Raw genomic sequence first — 18,542 nt, 5'->3', positions numbered from 1 at the left:
CACACCCACGCTGGTGGTGGTGGTGGTGGTCACCACACCCACCCACGCTGGTGGTGGTGGTAGTGATAGTGGTGATGCTAGCCGCTTCCCCCAACAGCCTGCTGGACCCGCCTGAGTATATTGTCCTTGGTGGACAGTTGGGTCAATTGACACCTTAACTCTTACAGTAATATTGGAACATGTTCTTCCTGGTATTTCTACCAGCTGGGCACCATGAAAAATAAATGCTTCACAAGACCCTTCTGAAGGGATTTCAACACTATTTATAGATTTCTATACTTAGAGCTCATGTTAAATTCTAATTTCATTTGCAAACGTACGACGCAATGGACGCGGCTTTCATCTCCCTTATTCTCTCCTGCAGGATGACGCAAGTGATGACGCAACCATCCTTAGTGACGTCATTGACATCTTGGCTGCTGATTCGCCCACTCTGAGGCGTGGCCGTTGATTGGCTCAACATATAATCAACAATGCGAGCCTCTGTTTCCAAGCAAGTGTTGAAATATGTGACATGAAATTCGTTCATAGATTATTGATTGAAAACCTGTTATTATCTTCTGTTGTAAGAAAAGTGTTTTGAATATCGTGTTAGGTAAAACAAGTGAAGTTGTTTGGCAACTGTGGCAGGGACGAGTTGCCGGCGGTCGCCACCGTCAGTGTGTACAGAGCCGCGGGAGGGCAGTTGGTGTCAGGACCTGGAGGTTGGTGTACGCATCAATATCGCGCTCCTCCCTCACACTTGCCTCTTTGTAAATAAACAAATCGTGGTGACGCATCAGAATAATTCTTCCCGCGTAAACGGTGAATAATGTGCTGGTAGAAGCATTACTGTGCAGTGCAAGTGGTAATATGTGAGTAGTTGTTGAGAGCAGTGGTGGAGATAGTGTGACACAGCAGGAGTGTGGCACAGCGGCTGTGTCAGCCCTCGTACTGTGCACCAGCACCCTCTTCTTGCTGTGCACCACCACCACCCTCACCGTGCTGTGCTACAAGGCCTGGATACTGTGCCACAGCAGCCTGGGCAGCCCTCACCTCTACACACAGCCTGGTACCATCGGTAAGTGTTCCCCTTTACTGTGTTCCTCTCCTCTCTGGTCTACCGTGGTCTACCTTGTGTTGTGCTCTCTGGTCTACTTTGTCCTGTGCTCTGGTCTACCGTGGTCTACCTTGTGTTGTGATCACTGGTCTACCTTGTGTTGTGATCACTGGTCTACCTTGTGTGGTGATCACTGGTCTACCTTGTGATCACTGGTCTACCTTGTGATCACTGGTCTACCTTGTGATCACTGGTCTACCTTGTGATCACTGGTCTACCTTGTGATCACTGGTCTACCTTGTGATCACTGGTCTACCTTGTGATCACTGGTCTACCTTGTGTTGTGATCACTGGTCTACCTTGTGTTGTGATCCCTGGTCTACCTTGTGTTGTGATCACTGGTCTACCTTGTGATCACTGGTCTACCTTGTGATCACTGGTCTTCCTTGTGATCACTGGTCTTCCTTGTGATCACTGGTCTACCTTGTGATCACTGGTCTACCTTGTGATCACTGGTCTACCTTGTGATCACTGGTCTACCTTGTGATCACTGGTCTACCTTGTGTTGTGATCACTGGTCTACCATGTGTTGTGATCACTGGTCTACCTTGTGATCACTGGTCTACCTTGTGTTGTGATCACTGGTCTACCTTGTGTGGTGATCACTGGTCTACCTTGTGTTGTGATCACTGGTCTACCATGTGTTGTGACCACTGGTCTACCATGTGTTGTGATCACTGGTCTACCTTGTGTGGTGATCACTGGTCTACCATGTGTTGTGATCACTGGTCTACCTTGTGTGGTGATCACTGGTCTACCTTGTGTGGTGATCACTGGTCTACCGTGTGATCACTGGTCTACCATGTGTTGTGACCACTGGTCTACCATGTGTTGTGATCACTGGTCTACCTTGTGTGGTGATCACTGGTCTACCATGTGTTGTGATCACTGGTCTACCTTGTGTGGTGATCACTGGTCTACCGTGTGATCACTGGTCTACCATGTGTTGTGATCACTGGTCTACCATGTGTTGTGACCACTGGCCTACCATGTGATCACTGGTCTACCATGTGTTGTGACCACTGGTCTACCTTGTGACCACTGGCCTACCATGTGATCACTGGTCTACCATGTTGTGACCACTGGTCTACCTTGTGACCACTGGTCTACCTTGTGACCACTGGCCTACCTTGTGATCACTGGTCTACCATGTGTTGTGACCACTGGTCTACCTTGTGACCACTGGCCTACCATGTGTTGTGACCACTGGTCTACCATGTGTTGTGATCACTGGTCTACCATGTGTTGTGATCACTGGCCTACCATGTGTTGTGACCACTGGCCTACCATGTGTTGTGACCACTGGTCTACCATGTGTTGTGACCACTGGTCTACCATGTGTTGTGACCACTGGTCTACCATGTGTTGTGATCACTGGTCTACCATGTGTTGTGACCACTGGTCTACCATGTGTTGTGATCACTGGTCTACCATGTGTTGTGACCACTGGTCTACCATGTGTTGTGACCACTGGTCTACCATGTGTTGTGATCACTGGTCTACCATGTGTTGTGATCACTGGTCTACCTTGTGTTGTGACCACTGGTCTACCTTGTGTTGTGATCACTGGCCTACCATGTGTTGTGATCACTGGTCTACCATGTGTTGTGACCACTGGCCTACCATGTGTTGTGATCACTGGTCTACCTTGTGTTGTGATCACTGGTCTACCTTGTGTTGTGACCACTGGTCTACCGTGTGTTGTGACCACTGGTCTACCGTGTGTTGTGATCACTGGTCTACAATGTGTTGTGATCACTGGTCTACCTTGTGTTGTGACCACTGGTCTACCATGTGTTGTGACCACTGGTCTACCATGTGTTGTGATCACTGGTCTACCATGTGTTGTGATCATTGGTCTACCTTGTGTTGTGATCACTGGTCTACCTTGTGTTGTGATCACTGGTCTACCTTGTGTTGTGATCACTGGTCTACCATGTGTTGTGATCACTGGTCTACCTTGTGTTGTGATCACTGGTCTACCTTGTGTTGTGATCACTGGTCTACCTTGTGTTGTGATCACTGGTCTACCTTGTGTTGTGATCACTGGTCTACCATGTGTTGTGACCACTGGTCTACCTTGTGTTGTGATCACTGGTCTACCTTGTGTTGTGATCACTGGTCTACCTTGTGTTGTGATCACTGGTCTACCTTGTGTTGTGATCACTGGTCTACCTTGTGTTGTGATCACTGGTCTACCTTGTGTTGTGATCACTGGTCTACCTTGTGTTGTGATCACTGGTCTACCATGTGTTGTGATCACTGGTCTACCTTGTGTTGTGATCACTGGTCTACCTTGTGTTGTGATCACTGGTCTACCTTGTGTTGTGATCACTGGTCTACCTTGTGTTGTGATCACTGGTCTACCATGTGTTGTGACCACTGGTCTACCTTGTGATCACTGGTCTACCATGTGTTGTGACCACTGGTCTACCTTGTATTGTGACCACTGGTCTACCATGTGTTGTGACCACTGGTCTACCATGTGTTGTGACCACTGGTCTAGGTGCCACGGGCACAATCAGAGAACACCAGGCTGTGCGGGTCAGAGCCTGGTCCTGAGCACTGAGCGTCACAAGGATGCTACCCTCTTGTCTTTATCTTAAGACTGATAACCAGATCATTGATATCTATGTGTGTGTACATGTATATACTCATCTAGTTGTACTCACCTAGTTGTGCTTGGGGGGGTTGAGCTCTGGCTCTTTGGTCCCGCCTCTCAACCGTCAATCAACAGGTGTACAGATTCCTGAGCCTATTGGGCTCTATCATATCTACACTTGAAACTGTGTATGGAGTCAGCCTCCACCACATCACTTCCTAGTTCATTCCATTTGTCAACCACTCTGACACTAAAAAAGTTCTTTCTAATATCTCTGTGGCTCATTTGGGCACTCAATTTCCACCTGTGTCCCTTTGTGCGTGTGCCCCTTGTGTTAAACAGCCTGTCTTTATCTACTCTATCAATTGCTTTCAGAATCTTGAATGTGGTGATCATGTCCCCCCTAACTCTTCTGTCTTCCAGCGAAGTGAGGTTTAATTCCCGTAGTCTCTCCTCGTAGCTCATACCTCTCAGCTCGGGTACTAGTCTGGTGGCAAACCTTTGAACCTTTTCCAGTTTAGTCTTATCCTTGACTAGATATGGACTCCATGCTGGGGCCACATACTCCAGGATTGGCCTGACATATGTGGTATACAAAGTTCTGAATGCCGTTCTTATGTTGGCCAGCCTGGCATATGCCTCTGATGTTATCCTCTTGATATGTGCTATATATGTATATATATACATGTACACGTCACTACTGGCTTAGGTAAAGGAACTCTGGGGTTGCTGAACCTTCAAGTGTGTCTGTAACCCTATACATCACCGCTCTCCCCGTGGGTATGGGGTGTATAATAAAGAAACGATAGGATCCCAGCAGGTCGCCTCCTGGCCCTGTGTGTGTGTGTGTGTGTGTGTGTACTCACCTAGTTGTGTTTGCGGGGGTTGAGCTCTGGCTCTTTGGTCCCGCCTCTCAACCGTCAATCAACAGGTGTACAGATTCCTGAGCCTATCGGGCTCTCCTGAGCCTATCGGGCTCTCCTGAGCCTATCGGGCTCTGGAGAGTGTGTGTGTGTGTGTGTGTGTGTGTGTGTGGCTCAAAGAGCCTGCTGGCTCAGACCAGCAAGCAGGATGCCTCGTTTCACCTAGTGCCTCTGTTCACCTAGCAGTGAGTAGGTACTCAGGAATTAAGTCAGCTTGGTGTGGGGTTGCATCCTAGGCGGGGTCAGTAATTCGGGCTTGGGAAGGGGGGTGGGGGGGCACGATATAAGCCTAATGTGTATGAATACACTCTGGCTTCCTGTTCCCCGGCACAGTGTATTATAAATATTATTATTTAATTGATAGCTTTGAGATGTGTGGGTTGGTGGGCCGAGGTATTATGACCTGTCTCCAGCTCTCATTGGCTCGTGTAGCGCGCTCTCTGTTTATACTACACACACGCACACACACACACGCACACACACACACACACACACACACACACACACACACACACACACACACACACACACACTAAATACACACACACTAAATACACACACACACACACACACACACTAAATACCAACACACACACACACACACACACACACACACACACACACACACACACACACACACACACACACACACTAAATACACACACCCCCCCACACACACACACACACACACACACACACTAAATACACACACCCCCCCACACACACACACACACACACACACACACACACACTAAACACACACAGCCAGACACACACACTAAATACACACAGCCACACACACACACTAAATTCACACACCCACACTAAATACACACACACACACACACTAAATACACACACCCACACAAACACTAAATACACACAGCCACACACACACACACACACTAAATACACACACACACACACTAAATACACACACACACACACACTAAATACACACACACACACACACTAAATACACACAGTCACACACACTAAATACACACAACCCCACACACACACACACACACACTAAATACACACAGCCACACACACTAAATACACACAGCCACACACACACACTAAATACACACAGCCACACACACACTAAATACACACAGCCACACACACACACTAAATACACACCGCCACACACACACTATACCACCTATTTTAAATGTAGTTATTGTCCTTGTATATAAGTCACCGGAGGCAAACCCTCAGCAGTTTAAAGACCAACTAATGAAAATAGAACACTGCTTGGAAAACCTCACAAATCCAGCTCCGAACATCATCCTGCTTGGGGACTTCAACTTACGGCACCTGAAATGGAAGCACCTGGCTAATACAGTAATATCAGAAAGAATACCAGGAAGTAGCCTAAATGAACAGGCACATGCAAATGACCTGCTACGGATGTGCGACAGGTTTGCCTTAAACCAGCAAATAGTAGAACCAACTAGGAAGGAGAACACGCTGGACCTCATTTTCACTAATAATGATGAATTGATCAGGAACATAATGATTACAAATACCTGTTACTCAGATCACAACTTAATTGAAGTTCTGACAACCATGGGGAGTAGACCTTCAAAACCAGTCCAGATTCCCGGTGGAGGAGATTTCAGCAAATTCAACTTCAATAATAAACAGATAAACTGGGAGCAAATTAACCAGGACTTCACAGAAATAAACTGGGAAGAACAGCTAGAAAATGCAAACCTGAACCAGTGCCTGGAAAAAATAAGCTCAGTAGCACTAGAAATATGTTCAAACCGCATACCCCTAAGAAAAAAGAGAGAGAGATGCAGATTGGAACGGGAACGTCGTTCCCTATATAGGCGAAGAAAACGAATCGCGGAACAACTTGAGAGTCGCACCCTATCTCAAGAACGGCGAAGAAGGTTAGGTAGAGAAATAGAAACAATTGAACGGAAGCTACAAGAATCATACAAAACCCAGGAGAGGCAAAGAGAGCAAAAGGCCATCAGTGAAATAGAAAGAAATCCGAAATATTTTTTCTCCTATGCAAAATCAAGATCAAAAACCACATCTAGTATCGGGCCCCTGCGAAAGGGAGATGGAACTTTCACCGATGACAACAAAGAAATGAGCGAGCTACTGAGGAAGCAGTACGACTCTGTTTTCAGCGAGCCATTAAACACACTAAAGATTGATAACCCAAATGAATTTTTCATGGATACGATACCAACATCAAATCATATATCACGTCGCCCTATTCCCACTGGATTTTGAAGAAGCCATAAACAGTATGCCTATGCACTCTGCACCAGGCCCGGATTCCTGGAACTCCATATTCATAAAGAACTGTAAAAAACCACTATCGCAGGCCCTCCACATTCTGTGGAGACAAAGCCTAGATACTGGCGTTATTCCTGATATACTAAAAACAGCAGAGATAGCACCACTTCATAAAGGAGGAAATAAAGCAGAGGCAAAAAATTACAGACCGATAGCACTAACATCGCACATCATAAAAATTTTTGAGAGAGTGCTAAGAAGTAAAATCACAAAATACATGGAATCGCAGCAGCTCCATAACCCCGGACAACATGGTTTTAGAACAGGGCGCTCTTGCCTGTCGCAGTTGCTGGACCACTATGATATGGCATTAGATGCTATAGAAGACAAACATAACGCGGATGTAATTTACACAGATTTCGCAAAAGCTTTTGATAAATGTGACCATGGTGTTATTGCACATAAAATGCGTTCAAAAGGAATTACCGGGAAAATAGGCAGATGGATCTACAATTTCCTGACTAACAGAACCCAATGTGTAATAGTCAACAAAATAAAATCCAGCCCATCAACCGTGAAGAGCTCAGTCCCCCAGGGTACTGTGCTTGCTCCAGTACTTTTTCTCATCCTCATATCGGACATAGACAAGAACACAACCTATAGCACTGTATCATCCTTTGCAGATGACACTAGGATTTTCATGAGAGTTGGCAACATAGAGGACACGGCGAACCTCCAGTCAGATGTAGATCAGGTCTTTCTATGGGCTACAGAAAATAATATGGTGTTTAACGAAGATAAGTTCCAGCTCATGCGCTATGGAAAAAATGAAAATATAAAAACGGAAAACCACGTACAAAACTCAGGCAAATCATAACATAGAACGAAAAGGCAATGTAAAGGATCTGGGTGTACTCATGTCGGAAGACCTTACCTTTAAAGAACACAATAAAGTAGCCGTCACAACTGCAAGAAAAATGACAGGTTGGATAACAAGAACTTTTCACACTAGAGATGCTATACCGATGATGATACTTTTCAAAACGCTTGTGCTCTCTAGAGTGGAGTACTGCTGCACAATGACAGCACCTTTCAAAGCTGGAGAAATTGCTGACCTAGAGAGCGTGCAGAGATCCTTTACTGCTAGAATCCACTCAGTAAAACATCTAAACTATTGGGACCGACTAAAGAGCCTAAATCTGTACTCCCTTGAGCGCAGGCGGGAGAGGTACATAATAATTTACACGTGGAAAATAACAGAGGGGCTGGTCCCAAACCTGCACACAGAAATAACATCACATGAGACCAGAAGACATGGCAGGATGTGCAGAATACCCCCGTTGAAAAGCAGAGGTGCAACAGGTACTCTGAGAGAGACAACTATCGACATCAGAGGCCCGAGACTGTTCAACACGCTTCCACTACACATAAGGGACATAACTGGCCGACCCCTCACAGTGTTCAAGAGAGAACTATCAACATCTGAGGCCCGAGACTGTTCAACACGCTTCCACTATACATAAGGGACATAACTGGCCGACCCCTCACAGTGTTCAAGAGAGAACTATCAACATCAGAGGCCCGAGACTGTTCAACACGCTTCCACTACACATAAGGGGCATAACTGGCCGACCCCTCACAGTGTTCAAGAGAGAACTATCAACATCAGAGGTCCGAGACTGTTCAACACGCTTCCACTACACATAAGGGGCATAACTGGCCGACCCCTCACAGTGTTCAAGAGAGAACTATCAACATCAGAGGCCCGAGACTGTTCAACACGCTTCCACTATACATAAGGGACATAACTGACCGACCCCTCACAGTGTTCAAGAGAGAACTATCAACATCAGAGGCCCGAGACTGTTCAACACGCTTCCACTACACATAAGGGACATAACTGGCCGACCCCTCACAGTGTTCAAGAGAGAACTATCAACATCAGAGGTCCGAGACTGTTCAACACGCTTCCACTACACATAAGGGACATAACTGGCCGACCCCTCACAGTGTTCAAGAGAGAACTATCAACATCAGAGGTCCGAGACTGTTCAACACGCTTCCACTACACATAAGGGGCATAACTGGCCGACCCCTCACAGTGTTCAAGAGAGAACTATCAACATCAGAGGCCCGAGACTGTTCAACACGCTTCCACTACACAAAAGGGACATAACTGACCGACCCCTCACAGTGTTCAAGAGAGAACTATCAACATCAGAGGCCCGAGACTGTTCAACACGCTTCCACTACACATAAGGGACATAACTGGCCGACCCCTCAGTGTTCAAGAGAGAACTATCAACATCAGAGGCCCGAGACTGTTCAACACGCTTCCACTACACATAAGGGACATAACTGGCCGACCCCTCACAGTGTTCAAGAGAGAACTATCAACATCAGAGGCCCGAGACTGTTCAACACGCTTCCACTACACATAAGGGACATAACTGGCCGACCCCTCACAGTGTTCAAGAGAGAACTATCAACATCAGAGGCCCGAGACTGTTCAACACGCTTCCACTACACATAAGGGACATAACTGGCCGACCCCTCACAGTGTTCAAGAGAGAACTATCAACATCAGAGGCCCGAGACTGTTCAACACGCTTCCACTACACATAAGGGACGTAACTGGCCGACCCCTCACAGTGTTCAAGAGAGAACTATCAACATCAGAGGCCCGAGACTGTTCAACACGCTTCCACTACACATAAGGGACATAACTGGCAGACCCCTCACAGTGTTCAAGAGAGAACTGGATAAGCACCTCGAAAGGATACCTGATCAACCAGGCTGTGACTCATACATCAGGCTGCGAGCAGCCGCGTCTAACAGCCTGGTTGACCAGTCCGGCAACCAGGAGGCCTGGTCGACGACCGGGCCGCGGGGACGCTAAGCCCGGAAGCACCTCAAGGTAACCTCAAGGTAAGGTAAGGTCTACTCATGGATGTCAACCAGCAATCTCTTAAATCTAAAAAAGACCGACTACATTTTATTTGGAAGTCTATCGTCAAATTGAATTCAGCTTGAGATAGACAATGTTAACATCCGCAGTAAAAATGATGGAAAGTTCCTTGGCCTATACTTAGACAAGAGACTCAACTTTAGCACTCACATATAACACATAACCAAGAAAGTCTCAAAAACAGTTGGTATACTCTCTAAAATCAGATATGGTGTTCCCCACTCTGCTCTCCTCTCACTATACTATGTGCTAATCTATCCCTATCTTACATATGGTATCTGTGCATGGGGCTCAACCACTGCAAACTACCTCAAGCCCATCATCACCCAGCAAAAATATATTATCTGAACAATAACAAACTGTCTTCAGACAACACACAGCGCCCCTGTGTAAGTCCCATAACTCACATATACGGCACGCATACACGAGATAAAACACCTAAATTATTGGGATCGTCTCAAAGCCCTCCAAATGTACTCACTAGAAAGGAGACGAGAGAGATATCAAATAATATACACGTGGAAAATACTGGAGGGTCAGGTCCTAAATCTACACAGTAAAATAACAACATACTGGAGTGAACGATATGGAAGAAAATGCAGAATAGAACCAGTGAAGAGCAGAGGTGCCATAGGCACAATCAGAGAGCACTGTATAAACATCAGAGGTCCGCGGTTGTTCAACGTCCTCCCAGCGACTATAAGAAATATTGCCGGAACAACCGTGGACATCTTCAAGAGAAAACTGGACTGTTTTCTAAGTAAAGTTCCGGATCAGCCGGGCTGTGGTGGGTATGTGGGCCTGCGGGCCGCTCCAAGCAACAGCCTAGTGGACCAAACTCTCACAAGTCAAGCCTGGCCTCGGGCCGGGCTTGGGGAGTAGAAGAACTCCCAGAACCCCATCAACCAGGTATATGTGGGCCTGCGGGCCGCTCCAAGCAACAGCCTGGTGGACCAAACTCTCACAAGTCAAGCCTGGCCTCGGGCCGGGCTTGGGGAGTAGAAGAACTCCCAGAACCCCATCAACCAGGTATATGTGGGCCTGCGGGCCGCTCCAAGCAACAGCCTGGTGGACCAAACTCTCACAAGTCAAGCCTGGCCTCGGGCCGGGCTTGGGGAGTAGAAGAACTCCCAGAACCCCATCAACCAGGTGAGGGTGTGTGTGGTAGAACCCATGGGCACCATACCAGAAATAAATACATCTTTGATATTGAATTTAATCTGTGCAAACACTCCATGCGAACAAAAGGACCCAGTCTATGGAACTCGCTCCATAATGAATTAAAAAGCTATCCAACCTACACCTAATTCAGAAGTAAAACCAAAAAGTACCTAATTTCCTAGCACATAGTTTCCTGCCTTGTGCTTGAAGCTCTGACTGTATCTTGTATATATGTAAGACATTTATCTTCACCAGTGTAATCACACAACCCGTTCTCGCAAATTCGTTTAGTCAATATTGACTTATTAACTACGTGCATAGGTGATATACTAAACATAATAGATACCCCTAAAAAGATTCATAGAAAACACCGACCTTACCTAACCTTGTTAGTATCTTAAGATAAGCATCTTATTGCTTCGTAATTACAATTATTACTTAACCTATACCTATTTTAGGTTAGGTAATAATTGTAATTACGAAGCAATAAGATGCTTATCTTAACATACTAAGTAGGTTAGGTAAGGTCGGTGTTTTCTATGAATCTTTTAAGGGTATCTATTATGTTAAGTATGTCACCTATGTCATGTCACCTAAGTATGTCACGAGGCCTGGTCGACGACCGGGCCGCGGGGACACTAAGCCCCGGAAGCACCTCAAGGTAGCCTCAAGGTATGCACATATGTAATAAGTCAATATTGACTTATTAAATTTGCGAGAACGGGTTGCATCACAACATTGTTATGGGAGTTAGTATAGTGAAATACAATTGTGCTTCAATATGTGTTATAATAACTCTGACTTTGCTGTGTTGGCGTAAGGAGCTGCGTGACACACTATGCGTGTTAGTGACTTTACACCAATGTTAGAACACCGGTGTTATGTTCTCTCACAACACAATGTTCATAAATGTATTTGTTCTCTACTTGTACTGTACAAAGTGTATTGTATTGTCTAACAGCCTGGTTGATCAGTCCAGCAACCAGGAGGCCTGGTCGACGACCGGGCCGCGGGGACACTAAGCCCCGGAAGCACCTCAAGGTAGGTAAGGTATTGTTTTATAAGACCTGTGGTGCCTTCTGTTCACTTCTCTCTGTTTCGTACTGTTCACTGTACATTGTATTGTACTGTGGTGTATGTCCTGTATTGTACTGTGGTATCTGCCCTGTATTGTACACCATACCTGTACACTCCAGCAGACTTGGGCCGGTCACTGCGTTCAACAGAAGGTACTGTTCGTAATTCACTGTTCAACAGAAGGTACTGTTCGTAATTCACTGTTCAACAGAAGGTACTGTTCGTAATTCACTGTTCAACAGAAGGTACTGTTCGTAATTCACTGTTCAACAGAAGGTACTGTTCGTAATTCACTGTTCAACAGAAGGTACTGTTCGTAATTCACTGTTCAACAGAAGGTACTGTTCGTAATTCACTGTTCAACAGAAGGTACTGTTCGCAATTCACTGTTCAACAGAAGGCACTGTTCGTAATTCACTGTTCGACAGAAGGTACTGTTCGTAATTCACTGTTCGACAGAAGGTACTGTTCGTAATTCACTGTTCGACAGAAGGTACTGTTCGTAATTCACTGTTCAACAGAAGGTACTGTTCGTAATTCACTGTTCAACAGAAGGTACTGTTCGTAATTCACTGTTCAACAGAAGGTACTGTTGGTAATACCATAACTATTTAAAGGGAAAGGTATAGGGGCGGTGAACAGGAAGAGCAACGGGGATCTAGATAACAGAGCAACAGTTGTGATTTGTATAGGAGATAAAACACTTAGTCTGTCTGTTATCCTTGTGGGGATTAAAGGGAGTGGAGAAGTGGGGGTGAAGGCGCTCCGGAGCCCGACCACAGGGATGTCTCAGAGAGAGAGAGAGAGAGAGAGAGAGAGGGAGGGAGAGAGGGAGAGAGGGAGGGAGAGAGGGAGAGAGAGGATAAACACAGGAGAATGAGATGGAAGGCTTGAGAGGAGTAAGGAGAGAGAGGAGTGGCAGCAGCGGTGGCAGCAGCAGCGGTGGCAGCAGCAGCGGTGGCAGCAGCGGTGGCAGCAGCAGCAGTGGTGTGTGTGTGTGTGGGGGGGGGGAGAAAGGTAGGCCACGCCATCTTTAAGTTCCTGCCTCCACCGCCACCTCCTGCTGCTTTCTCGCCCCCTCACTCATTACCTCACACTCCTCACTCTCATGTTCCTCCTCATTATGGACTGATGCACTCTGCTTCAACTCTCTCTCATTCACTCACTCACTATACCCGCTGCTTTCACTCTATTCTCTCACTGTGAGTGAATTTTATTTAATTTTGCCTCGAAGGGGGAGTTTACTTGGCAGCGCCACTCATCCTGTGAGTGACCACACCGCCATAGTGACAGTATTGGGCAGCGTCACTCATGCTGTGAGTGGACACACCGCCATAGTGACAGTATTGGGCAGCGCCACTCATCCTGTGAGTGACCACACCGCCATAGTGACAGTATTGGGCAGCGTCACTCATCCTGTGAGTGACCACACCGCCATAGTGACAGTATTGGGCAGCGCCACTCATCCTGTGAGTGGACACACCGCCATAGTGACAGTATTGGGCAGCGCCACTCATCCTGTGAGTGGACACACCGCCATAGTGACAGTATTGGGCAGCGCCACTCATCCTGTGAGTGGACACACCGCCATAGTGACAGTATTGGGCAGCGCCACTCATCCTGTGAGTGGACACACCGCCATAGTGACAGTATTGGGCAGCGCCACTCATCCTGTGAGTGGACACACCGCCATAGTGACAGTATTGGGCAGCGCCACTCATCCTGTGAGTGGACACACTGCCATAGTGACAGTATTGGGCAGCGCCACTCATCCTGTGAGTGGACACACCGCCATAGTGACAGTATTGGGCAGCGTCACTCATCCTGTGAGTGACCACACCGCCATAGTGACAGTATTGGGCAGCGTCACTCATCCTGTGAGTGACTACACCGCCATAGTGACAGTATTGGGCAGCGCCACTCATCCTGTGAGTGAACACACCGCCATAGTGACAGTATTGGGCAGCGCCACTCATCCTGTGAGTGACCACACCGCCATAGTGACAGTATTGGGCAGCGTCACTCATCCTGTGAGTGACCACACCGCCATAGTGACAGTATTGGGCAGCGCCACTCATCCTGTGAGTGAACACACCGCCATAGTGACAGTATTGGGCAGCGCCACTCATCCTGTGAGTGACCACACCGCCATAGTGACAGTATTGGGCAGCGCCACTCATCTTGTGAGTGGACACACCGCCATAATGACAGTATTGGGCAGCGCCACTCATCCTGCGAATGACTACACCGCCATAGTGACAGTATTGGGCAGCGCCACTCATCCTGTGAGTGACCACACCGCCATAGTGACAGTATTGGGCAGCGCCACTCATCCTGTGAGTGACCACACCGTAGTGACGGGTGAAGCACCACAGTGTTCAGCTGCGAGACTCAGGTGGTGGCACCATCCCCAATCTTCACGGTAACACCAAACCCAGTGTGTGTGGGCGTGGCCATGACTGGTGGTGGCAGGGGCGGCCACACTGTCAGCCTGGTGGTGGCAGGGGCGGCCACACTGTCAGCCTGGTGGTGGCAGGGGCGGCCACACTGTCAGCCTGGTGGTGGCAGGGGCGGCCACACTGTCAGCCTGGTGGTGGCAGGGGCGGCCACACTGTCAGCCTGGTGGTGGCAGGGGCGGCCACACTGTCAGCCTGGTGGTGGCAGGGGCGGCCACACTGTCAGCCTGGTGCTGGCAGGGGCGGCCACACTGTCAGCCTGGTGCTGGCAGGGGCGGCCACACTGTCAGCCTGGTGCTGGCAGGGGCGGCCACACTGTCAGCCTGGTGGTGGCAGGGGCGGCCACACTGTCAGCCTGGTGCTGGCAGGGGCGGCCACACTGTCAGCCTGGTGGTGGCAGGGGCGGCCTCACTGTCAGCCTGGTGGTGGCAGGGGCGGCCACACTGTCAGCCTGGTGGTGGCAGGGGCGGCCACACTGTCAGCCTGGTGGTGGCAGGGGCGGCCAGCCTGGTGGTGGCACCTTGTAGAAGTGTTGGTGTGAAGTATTCAGTGAGGGCAGGTGTGTGGCGCCACCACCACCACCACCACCTTGTAGAAGTGTTGGTGTGAAGTATTCAGTGAGGGCAGGTGTGTGGCGCCACCACCACCACCACCACCACCACCTTGTAGAAGTGTTGGTGTGAAGTATTCAGTGAGGGCAGGTGTGTGGCGCCACCACCACCACCACCACCTTGTACAAGTGTTGGTGTGAAGTATTCAGTGAGGGCAGGTGTGTGGCGCCACCACCACCACCACCACCTTGTAGAAGTGTTGGTGTGAAGTATTCAGTGAGGGCAGGTGTGTGGCGCCACCACCACCACCACCACCACCACCACCACCTTGTAGAAGTGTTGGTGTGAAGTATTCAGTGAGGGCAGGTGTGTGGCGCCACCACCACCACCACCACCTTGTAGAAGTGTTGGTGTGAAGTATTCAGCGAGGGCAGGTGTGTGGCACCACCACCACCACCACCACCTTGTAGAAGTGTTGGTGTGAAGTATTCAGTGAGGGCAGGTGTGTGGCACCACCACCACCACCACCACCTTGTAGAAGTGTTGGTGTGAAGTATTCAGTGAGGGCAGGTGTGTGGCGCCACCACCACCACCACCACCACCACCACCTTGTAGAAGTGTTGGTGTGAAGTATTCAGTGAGGGCAGGTGTGTGGCGCCACCACCACCACCACCACCTTGTAGAAGTGTTGGTGTGAAGTATTCAGTGAGGGCAGGTGTGTGGCACCACCACCACCACCACCACCACCACCTTGTAGAAGTGTTGGTGTGAAGTATTCAGTGAGGGCAGGTGTGTGGCGCCACCACCACCACCACCACCTTGTAGAAGTGTTGGTGTGAAGTATTCAGTGAGGGCAGGTGTGTGGCGCCACCACCACCACCACCACCACCACCACCACCTTGTAGAAGTGTTGGTGTGAAGTATTCAGTGAGGGCAGGTGTGTGGCGCCACCACCACCACCACCACCTTGTAGAAGTGTTGGTGTGAAGTATTCAGTGAGGGCAGGTGTGTGGCACCACCACCACCACCACCACCACCACCTTGTAGAAGTGTTGGTGTGAAGTATTCAGTGAGGGCAGGTGTGTGGCGCCACCACCACCCTCTCACCTCACTCTTTTACCTTTGATTGATCGATAAAGATTAAGCCACCCAAAAGGTGGCACGGGCATGAATAGCCCGTAAGTGGGGGCTCTTTGGAGCCATTACCAGTAGCTGGTACTGTAGATCTCTGGATGGATGGATTTTTTTATGGGGGTGAGGGGGGGGATGTCATGGAGGGCAAGCTGGTGAGTTAGTGAGGGCCTCGAGGTCTTCCGTTTTCTCATAGTCTGACTCGTGCTGGGAGTAGTGCTGGCTGTGTGATCATTGGAGTTGGGTGATGGACTCCACGAGTAGATCCTGAGAGTTCCTTGTCTGAGGAGTCCGTTGTTGGCCTCACAGCCTGAGGTTAGGTTGGCTCTGGAGTCGATGAGTAGTGGTGGTGTTGGTGTTGGTGGTCGGAGTGAGCACGTCTGCGAGCGCCTCTGGTGAGACGGTGATGAGGATCTGGGTCTTTAGCACAGCTGAAGTCTGAGATGAGGTCGACCACTAGGGGAGGTAGTGAAACTTGCGTCAGGGGCTGTGATGGGGTCCAGGCCATTGGCTAGGTACAGCACATTCAGTTCCCTGACGATTCAGTAGTTGTCTGGAACCGGCAAGACCGTCATAGACGATTCATCCACCACACACATCAGAAAGCCTCAAACCTTCCTACAAAACATCCATTGCCACTGCGACCGTCAGAGTCGCAGAGAAGACACAATGCGACCCAAACGTGTAAAAGTTAGGGCAACACCCCTAAACTGTCATGCTTCTTAAAGGCGACATTCTGAGGATGCTCAAGTAATGAGCCGGCATCACACCCAATGAGATTAATCAGGAGGGTGATGATATCGCGCTTTTCTACACAAGTAAGGAGGACCTAGAAAAACTCCTGGGCTATGATCTCCCACTTGGGAGCACCGCCTCTATCTCGACTACCCCCCCCCCGTCAGTTCCTACCCGAAAGATAAGTTTTATCTTTTATCGTGTTTAGTGTCGGGTTATATTCTCCTTGGGTGAGGTGGTAAACACCAGGTGAATAAATGCCATAACATAGGGGGTATTAATTGGGTATTAAATATATTAACATGGGCAGCTTATGTTCCTAAGGTAGGGTCATTGGATGCTGACTCTGCGTTGGTTCTGGGTCTTGAGGTGGGTAGAATGTAATTATGTCTTAGCTGGTTGTTGGTCTTGACTTCTTAATATGTAGTGCTTCACTGATGTCCAGTCTTCTGCTGCAGTTATATCTGTCGATTATTTCAGTGTTGTTTGTCAAGATATCTCTGGTGATGATCTGGTTGTGTGTAGAGATTACATGTTCCTTGATACAGCCCTGTTTGTGCATTGTTAATCGCCTAGAGACGTTGTTGTCTTGCCTATATACTGAGATCTTTGGGGCCGACAGTCCCCAAGTGGGCATGTGAAGGCGTAGACGACGTTAGTCTCTCTTAAGGCACTTTGCTTCGTGTCTCTAAGAGTTCTTCATAAACAAGTTAGCGGTCTTCTTGTTTTTTGCAGTAAATTGTTAATTGTATCTTGTGATTGGTGTCTGTGGGGGATAACGCTCCTTTCAATAACATCCTTCAGAAATCTTTCCTCCGTTTTATAAGCCATGGAAAAGCAGTTCCTGTAAAAAAATCTAATACGTACAGGTGCTGTGTTGGTTGTTTCTTCAGAAGTTGCATGGCGTGTCACCGCTCTTTTACTGACGTCTTCAACATAACCGTTAGAGAAGCCATTATTGACTAGGACCTGCCTGACTCTACAGAGTTCCTCGTCGACCTGCTTCCAACCACAGCTGTGGCTGAGAGCTCGGTCGACGTAAGCGTTGACAACACTCCGCTTCTACCTGTCCGGCCAGTCACTATTAACATTAAGGCACATTCCTTTGTTCCATTCCTTCCTTAGTGTAGACTGCAGTATGATAGCCTCCATTCCTTCCTGCGTCTGTTACATCTAGAGAAGGCAGCTTCCCGTCACTCTCCATCTCATAAGTGAAACTTAACACCGAATTTTGCAGGAATGCCTCCTTCAACTGCTGCCAACGTCTGTCATCAGGAACCTGCATAAATATGTCAACGTACCTGCAGCAAAATTTAAATCCATATCAACTAAGACCCTCTGCTCTATGGTACCCATGTAAAATATTTGCGAACAGGACACCTAGTGGGAGAACCCATGGCGACCCCATCTACTTGTTTATACATGGGGCCATCGGGGACTCAAGAAGGGTGCCTCTTTAGTTCAAGCTTCCAGTAACTTCCTCAATATGCTCTCTGGTATGTCAAGAGAGGTACAAGACGGATCACGATACTCTCTGTCCATCATCATCCTCATTGTTTCATCCACAGGCACCTTGG

At 48.4% G+C, this 18,542-nt stretch overlaps 1 protein-coding gene across 12 annotated transcripts in view; it reads left to right on the top strand.

The window, feature by feature from the left end:
* Positions 1-364: 364 nt before the first annotated feature.
* Positions 365-18,542, top strand: part of rdgB (retinal degeneration B) — a 507,955-nt gene continuing 489,777 nt past the window's right edge. For all 12 annotated transcript variants that reach the window (XM_069311958.1, XM_069311951.1, XM_045726080.2 and 9 more), the window contains exon 1: positions 365-1,060. The gene's annotated coding sequence lies outside the window, so the exon portion shown is untranslated. The remainder of the gene's footprint in view (positions 1,061-18,542) is intronic.

The sequence above is a fragment of the Procambarus clarkii genome, chromosome 71 (genome assembly GCF_040958095.1).
Source record: "Procambarus clarkii isolate CNS0578487 chromosome 71, FALCON_Pclarkii_2.0, whole genome shotgun sequence".
Taxonomy (NCBI): domain Eukaryota; kingdom Metazoa; phylum Arthropoda; class Malacostraca; order Decapoda; family Cambaridae; genus Procambarus; species Procambarus clarkii.
The sequence above is the reverse complement of the archived record's forward strand: the minus strand, read 5'-3'. Positions and strand labels throughout refer to the sequence as shown.